The following is an 8,590-nucleotide window of genomic DNA, read 5'->3' as shown; positions in this document are numbered from 1 at the left end:
CTAATAATAGCTCCCAACGATGTATGTTAAAAATTTTTTACTTCAATTTCTAAACAAACTGTCATATATCGTACTAAAACTTTCAGTGTCTTTCTGTAAATTGATCGTGGAATTCAATTTCTTGATAAAGTACATTTCGGCTATTTCTCTTTTTCTTCTATTGTTTTCTTTATGCAGAATTAAAGGATTCGACCAATCAAATTCATGTCCTTGATTAATTCTGTGCTCACTAACAACAGAAAAATTGCTCGCTGAATTTTTAATATTACGTCGGTGTTCGTTAATCCTAGTACTAAGATGTCTTTTTGTCTGCCCTACATAATTAGAATCACAATTGTTACAATTAATACAATAGACTACGCCGGTTTGCTTATTAATATCTAAATTATCTTTCCCCGATTTTATTAAACAGTTCAGTTTTTTGGGGATGGTAAAAATTACGTTAAGGTTCTTTTTGTTTAGAAATCTATATATGTCATTAGTAAACCGATTACAATATGGAATGACGATGAAATTTTCCCTCGAAACATCCGTCGAATCTACATTTATAATTTTTTTATCCTCATTGTTTATAGGTTGTGACAGCTTGTGGGTTTTATCATTGACATGTTTATTAATGAGTTTTTCCGGGAAGCAATTATTTTTCAAAATATTCTTTACAATTTTTAAATTAGAGCCATGAAACCGTTTGTTAGATAAATTTATTGCATGGTCAACTAAATTGGTAATGGTGTTAATTTTATATTTCGTCGGATGATTCGAGAAAAAATTGATGTATCTTATAAATATAAATTTAACATATATAAGATAGGCAATAAGAGCCAAATCGCGGATGACAGTGCGTTATTCTAAACGAAACTAAATTTTTTCGTTAGAATTAAATACCTGTGCACAAGGCACCAAATTTTTTTACTTGGACACGGCCAAGATATAAAATTGGAATAATCTCTTGATGTATCTTCCTGAGAATGTTGGTTTTCTGTACCAGTTAGTTATGAGCTTATTATCATCCCTGTGGACAATTGTATTCAAAAAGCTGAGTGAATTATTAGTTTCAGTCTCATAAGTAAAAGTTAGTCTTGGGTGATAGCTATTAAACACCTCGCTCACCTCTAAATTATTAAGAGTACGTTCGTCAATTAAGTTGTTCTTTTGCCAAGATTTTAATAAGTCGTTAATTCTTTGAGATACATTGTTTATCGGGTCTTTTTCATGATTTTATATGTCGATGTGTCACTCAACAATTCAGTCATCTGACGCACGTATTTGTCCTTGTTCATAATGACAGTGACTTGTCCCTTATCCGCTCGCGTTACAAAAATATCTTTGTTGTCATTTAAAAACTTTTTACATTTTGAGAATTCGATTAGAATATGTCTATTTATAAAATCTTGATGTTTTCTTTTGTTTTTAAGTCTATTCAAAGAATTATTCAAAGAATTAGCGATGCAGTTACGCGTATCATTCAGTAGGTTGCCCTTCAATCGGTGGCTATTAATTCAAAGTTTTTTATTACGTTAAGAGCAAATAACTCAGAATCTTTTTCACTATTATGATTAAACGGCAATCCGAATTTTCCCCCCAAGCTCAGAAACCTAAGTATGTTCTCTGGTACTACTTTATCAGAATTATTAATTATCCATTTATTATAATCGAAATTGAAAAACCCACTATATAGCTTATTTTGACGATTGAGAAGCAGATCAAATTTTTTAATTAATTTACCTTTAATTATATTTTTATGTTTTAGAACTTTTAGATTCTGTAATTCTTTAAACTCTTTAAGTAAATTATTCGGTAGCGCAGTTTGCAGATTCCTTTCTAATTGTCTGCTTCTTACATTAGAACGATTTAAGAAAAAGTTAATGTCCTTAATTTCTAGGTTCAAGAGCATATGGATTGCCGAAGATCCACAAAGCGGGAACCCCCTTAAGAATTATCATCTCTTCTATTGGGAGTCCAACGTATATGATGGCAAATTATTTACACTCTATCTTACTAAATTCAATTCAAAAACCTCGATCGTTCGTCAAAGATAGTTGGGAGTTCGTCAAATCAATAAATAATAAAACCATAGAGTCAACCGATATAATGGTGTCGTTGGATGTTTCTTCACTCTACACTAATATTCCGAAGGAACTAGTCATAAAAGGTATAGAAAAGAGATGGAATGAGATATCGGGACATACTAATTTCTGTTTTTAACAGTTCAGGCATGCGATTGATGCAATATTGTGTTCAACTAGTTTCATGTTTAATGGGATAGCTTATGAACAAATTTATGGGAGTCCAATGGGCTCACCTCTCTCCCCCATACTTGCAAATATCGTAATGGAGGATCTTGAAACAGATTGTTTGTCCTTGCTTGGTTTCGAAACATCTTGTTTCTATAGATATGTAGATGACATATTCATGATCCTTCCTAACGATAAACTGTTAGAGGTGAGCGAGGTGTTTAATAGCTATCACCCAAGACTAACTTTTACTTATGAGACTGAAACTAATAATTCACTCAGCTTTTTGAATACAATTGTCCACAGGGATGATAATAAGCTCATAACTAACTGGTACAGAAAACCAACATTCTCAGGAAGATACATCAAGAGATTATTCCAATTTTATATCTTGGCCGTGTCCAAGTAAAAAAATTTGGTGCCTTGTGCACAGGTATTTAATTCTAACGAAAAAATTTAGTTTCGTTTAGAATAACGCACTGTCATCCGCGATTTGGCTCTTATTGCCTATCTTATATATGTTAAATTTATATTTATAAGATACATCAATTTTTTCTCGAATCATCCGACGAAATATAAAATTAACACCATTACCAATTTAGTTGACCATGCAATAAATTTATCTAACAAACGGTTTCATGGCTCTAATTTAAAAATTGTAAAGAATATTTTGAAAAATAATTGCTTCCCGGAAAAACTCATTAATAAACATGTCAATGATAAAACCCACAAGCTGTCACAACCTATAAACAATGAGGATAAAAAAATTATAAATGTAGATTCGACGGATGTTTCGAGGGAAAATTTCATCGTCATTCCATATTGTAATCGGTTTACTAATGACATATATAGATTTCTAAACAAAAAGAACCTTAACGTAATTTTTACCATCCCCAAAAAACTGAACTGTTTAATAAAATCGGGGAAAGATAATTTAGATATTAATAAGCAAACCGGCGTAGTCTATTGTATTAATTGTAACAATTGTGATTCTAATTATGTAGGGCAGACAAAAAGACATCTTAGTACTAGGATTAACGAACACCGACGTAATATTAAAAATTCAGCGAGCAATTTTTCTGTTGTTAGTGAGCACAGAATTAATCAAGGACATGAATTTGATTGGTCGAATCCTTTAATTCTGCATAAAGAAAACAATAGAAGAAAAAGAGAAATAGCCGAAATGTACTTTATCAAGAAATTGAATTCCACGATCAATTTACAGAAAGACACTGAAAGTTTTAGTACGATATATGACAGTTTGTTTAGAAATTGAAGTAAAAAATTTTTAACATACATCGTTGGGAGCTATTATTAGTAGTTTATTATTGGTATGTTAAGGCAGGATGACATAAGCGAACCGAATATATCTATCTATTTAGTTATTTATTTATCTTTTTATTATCTTATACCTTTTATATTTTATTTTTTATTTTTATATTTTATTTTAGTAATTTGCCACATGGTACATCACAATTTAGCGAGAATGTAAATATTGTTAACTTTTAACTTTGACATAATTTTCGGCGTGTTTATTCGTTAGTACAGTGTGCTCAGTCGTGGCAAGATGACACAAGTGAAACGCAGTTAATTTACCATCCGATCTTAAGTTAAGTCTCACCGGAGCGTATTTTTAAATGTCAATAACGATATGCAGTAACTCATTGTAAGTCTCATTTGTTACATTTCACGTTTTCAATTTAAATGTTGATTGCATGTACATTAATTTCTAGAATGCTTCTATTGTAATTTTGAAAAGGACCACAACCCGTATGGTCGAAACGTCAATAAATATAGTTTAACAAATCTAATAGACAGCCAGTGTAGTCAGTTTAATATCTACTACCTTAGTATTTCATTCCTGGCGAACGAAATTTAATATTTTATTTTAATAATTATGTTATATTATAAAATTAAAAAAAAAATATATATATGATAAAATCAATATAGAGATTGAATAAAAGATCTATACCAGCTTTGAGGGATTATAAATTATTAATTACATTTCTCTCTACCGCTTTCTCTATCGATAAGATAATCTCAATTTAAATTCATTTGACATTAACGTGTGCGTGTATCAACAACTAATACGTTCAATTTTCGTTAATAATAATATAGATAGACAAATATAACATTGGAAATAGAAAGGCTATGAGAGCCGACCACGAAATTTAATATTTCGCTATCTTATTTATAATTGTGCTATATTTTTCTCGCGTACATCACTTCAAGGGGGTAAAAAAGGAGAACTTGGGAATTAATAATATCTCAAGTACGAGATTTTTCCTATATAAGTTTTAGCAATTGTTAAGCAAAATTTCGTGACTGGTTAATAGACGATCTACGATAAAATATATTTTTAACTTTTGCAGAAGCTTGTGTAAATTCTCAAGATGGACACTTTGAGCATCTTCTTTAAAATTTAGAATTGTCATTATGATTAAGTTAATGATAAAAGAATTATGAGTTTTCATTTTCAAATGCCTTCTGAATAACGAAGCTTATCAGAATCCTTATTTATCTAATCACCATTTATCATTCGATAAACTTGATCTTTAGAATTTGCACAAATAATTCAGTCATACAAATTTGACGTGTATTATGTATATATTCTACACACGCGCGCATCGATATTTCTCACAACATTTCTCGATGGGCCGTAAGGGGCGACTACGGAAATGTCGAATGCTTACTTTTCTCCTCTTAAAGCAGCACAACTGATCACGCTGTGACACAGTAAAAATGTGTTCGCCTCGTAACGCACCATTACCGCGATGCAACGACGAGAAGGAGGAGAACTCCTCGTCGTCGTCGCTCGTGCCGGCAGACAGGCAGAGCGTAGAATTTACGCCGCCGAAGATATTCATGGCTCGTTGGCGAGTTTATTTTACTCATAAATTATGCCGAAGTATTCCAACAGTCGTTCGCGCGACGCGCGCGAGGAAAGGGATCTTCTTGGTCGGTATAAAAGAGGGACCGCTGATGCAGACGCCGACGCCACTGCGGTCCAACAAATACTTCAAGCTCGCGCTGTCAGACGAGCTCGTAATTTACACCTTCGTCGGTGTACTCCTCCCAGGAGAATGAGCATGGGGGGATGGTGTTATGGCCGGCCGATCGCGAATTTGTATCTCCCACCCTCTTTCACCCCATTCTCCCTCTTCAACTTTATCTTTCCCACGGCGCGATAAAAGCCTCTTTTCTAAATAATCCAGCGTTTTCTCATGCCGAATGAGACTCTCCTGGCGACAACTCTTGAGAACGTCTCGTCTGTATCGATAATTGAAAAGTTTCCAACGAAACTTTCGCGCGATGGACTAATGTTCCTCGTGGGAAGAATTTAACAATCGCGAACGTTTCTATTTAGCGCGTTATACGCGATGTTGTATATAAAATTACAATGTATATTTCGGTTTTTTGTTTTATTTTCAGCACGTACATCTCTCTCACCTTCTCTTTTATTCCACACCGCGATTTATTATATATTTTATCCGATTAATTTTGCGTTACGCATTTATAAATTATATAATGCATAATTCCTTGGATTTTATTTCAACGGAAATCGAATTATCCGTGGTATGAATTTTCAATGCTCTCCATACAAATGTTAATATCTCGTGTATTACACGATTTATTAATAAAATTGCGGACTTTGAAATGGTAAAGCGACGCCACTTGTTAAACGAAAATCGAAAGAGAAATCTTTTTGTCCGACTTTGCTCATCTCGAGTGATTTCGAGGGTGTATTTGGCCCTCCTTGAAATCAGCAAAAAAAAAAAAATTAAGCATTTACTCTCCCTTCAAATAAACGCTGGAATTTATTTGCATATTTAGTTATAAAAAAATGAAGATAAAAAAGAAAATTTTAAAAGATTAAGAAGATACAAAAAAAATATAACGATGTCCCGCCTTCTAGAAAAAATCCTGCGCGGACGCTCATGAGATCATTTATGAATAGTCCGTAGACGAAGAAAGTTTTACGTTAACTAAGACGACCGGACATACACACAGACATCGACAAAGCAGAAAGAAAAAGAGAGAGAGAGAGAGAGAGAGAGAGAGAGAGAGAGAGAGAGAGAGAGAGAGAGAGAGAGAGAGAGGAGGAAGCCTAGCCTCGGCAATAAATCGGCGGTTCTCGAGTGCCCCGCGGGAATGAACTGACGAAAATATAGCGGCGGGCCGCAAACTACGAATTGTTAGTTACTGCGCGCCGCCGTAAAATATATGAGCCGGCGGCCGTTCACGAAGTGGGATATACCCCGCAAAACCCTGGAGGTTCGCGCGAAACGGAAGCCTACCTCGAAAATTCGACACCTCGAATCTCGAAGTCTCGAATATAAGCGTTCCCCAGTCGCCGGCCGCGGCGTCCCTAAATTGCTGGCCGCCTTCGAAAGAGAGCTACGGAACACGAGCCGTATTTTCCACCTGTCATCTATATTGCGCGACGTCTGAAAAAATTCTCTTTAACGCGCGTTCAGTCTTATTTTCGAAAAAAAATTCCTGACAGATTGTTTTTCAACGAGAAAATTATATTTGCAATACACTCGCAGGAAGAAAATGTAATTTAAATTGTAATTGTAATTACAATCGTGAAGTTTAATGTTTGTTCCATAAACAGTTGTTAATAATGAAACGAAGAAAATAATAAATCAATTGATTCGTCCATAAATTGATACCATTTGTAAATGACGGATTGATGGTATCGCGATTATATATAATATCGCGTTGATCCTGAAATGATTTATGCCGCGAGCAGAAATGAAATAAAAGAATCCAATTCTTTTGTGAAAATTTGGGAAAAATCCTGGTGAAAGCCGAATCTCATTATTCGTATATCAATTCTATTTTTGTGAGGGAAAAAATCTTTTAAACGCGTTAAATACGTTCCAATATGCGTATCACCAGCAGAGCACGTGAATAATTCAGCGGTAACGAAATACTGTACATGCTCGTAAAAGTTGGTATATGCAATATTCATTTGATCAGAAATGATAATAATGAATTGTTATTTTCAATCTTCACACATAAGCGGAAAAATTTTTTTATTAATACAGATTTATGGATTTTTAGATATCGGAATATACGTATAATAGGATGTAGATGTCGTTAGAAAAATTCGATGAAATACGAGAATATAATTTATAAAAATATAATATAAAAGAAAGGACTTTGGTATACCTATATATATAGATATTTGTTTCACATATCGAAAATTTTAAATGTAAATTTAAAATAAACCATCCAATCATCACGAAAGCAGCAACATGTATATATGATAAAAAAAATCTTTCTAAATACAAAATTATTCATATTGTACAGAAATATGTTTCATTGTAATTTTAAAACTCGAAAAAGCAGGTCACCAAATAAATGAATCACGTATTGAAGTATCACCTTCTTTCCATATAAAGCCAAAACAATTTTATTTATTCTATACATTTTATAATTCTACGTAGTCACTGAAAATACTGCCGAAAAATATATATATATATACCTATATATTTAATTCATCACCTTCACGATTTTGATCGCGCGAAAAATAAAGCGGGGTCAACATTCTTTCATCGCAAAAGAGGGGAAAAAAAGTTCGTCCAACGAGAGTTAATACAGTTTTCCGACTTTTTTTTTCGCGCGAAGCGTTCAACAGTTTAATCCACCGACTATTATTTCGCTCATCGTCGCCTTCTCGCCCGAACTTTTCGCGCCGCTTCGTTCACTCGCGCTTTATCGTTTTCCCGGGTATTCCGCGGCGCATTAAACGCAGTTACTAATTATGACGCGGGTTAGGTCGAAGCGAGGATTTCGCTCGAGCGAATAGCGAGGACACCTCACGGGAATGATAATGGCCATCAGAATTCTAGCGACGTGCCATTAGGTAAATTGTGAGAAATGCCGTGGATCCCACGCGTCTGGATTCGCACAGATTCGAGCCACGTCCGAATTCTCACGAGCGCAACCGAGACGGGGAGATTTCCGCGTCGGGCGATTCGATTAAATCACGGATACTTAATCAAAGCGGACGTTATAATGTCGCGTCATTACGCGCGTCGCCGATCTCGCGTTTCGATCAACGAGACATTTCTCGTCAACTCCGTCATTTTTGCCCTTGCAATCGCGCTTACGTTATTATAACGATTCCATTGATCTTTCCTTACGGGAAGGTTCAAATATTTTTATTTTCATTCCCCGATATTGTTAATATCAACGTTAAACGTTCAAGTAATCATATCGCGCGAGATATTTCTCGTAAATTCAATTCCGTCATTTTTGCTCTTGCAATCGTTTACGTTATTAGAACGACGCAAGTATTCTATTGATCTTTTCTTACAATTAGGTCTACGATGGAATTACTTAAA

This window comes from Nylanderia fulva, unplaced genomic scaffold, assembly GCF_048542155.1.
Source record: "Nylanderia fulva isolate GAGA-0341 unplaced genomic scaffold, ASM4854215v1 Scaffold54, whole genome shotgun sequence".
Taxonomy (NCBI): Eukaryota; Metazoa; Arthropoda; class Insecta; order Hymenoptera; family Formicidae; genus Nylanderia; species Nylanderia fulva.
This window is presented reverse-complemented; position numbering follows the sequence as displayed.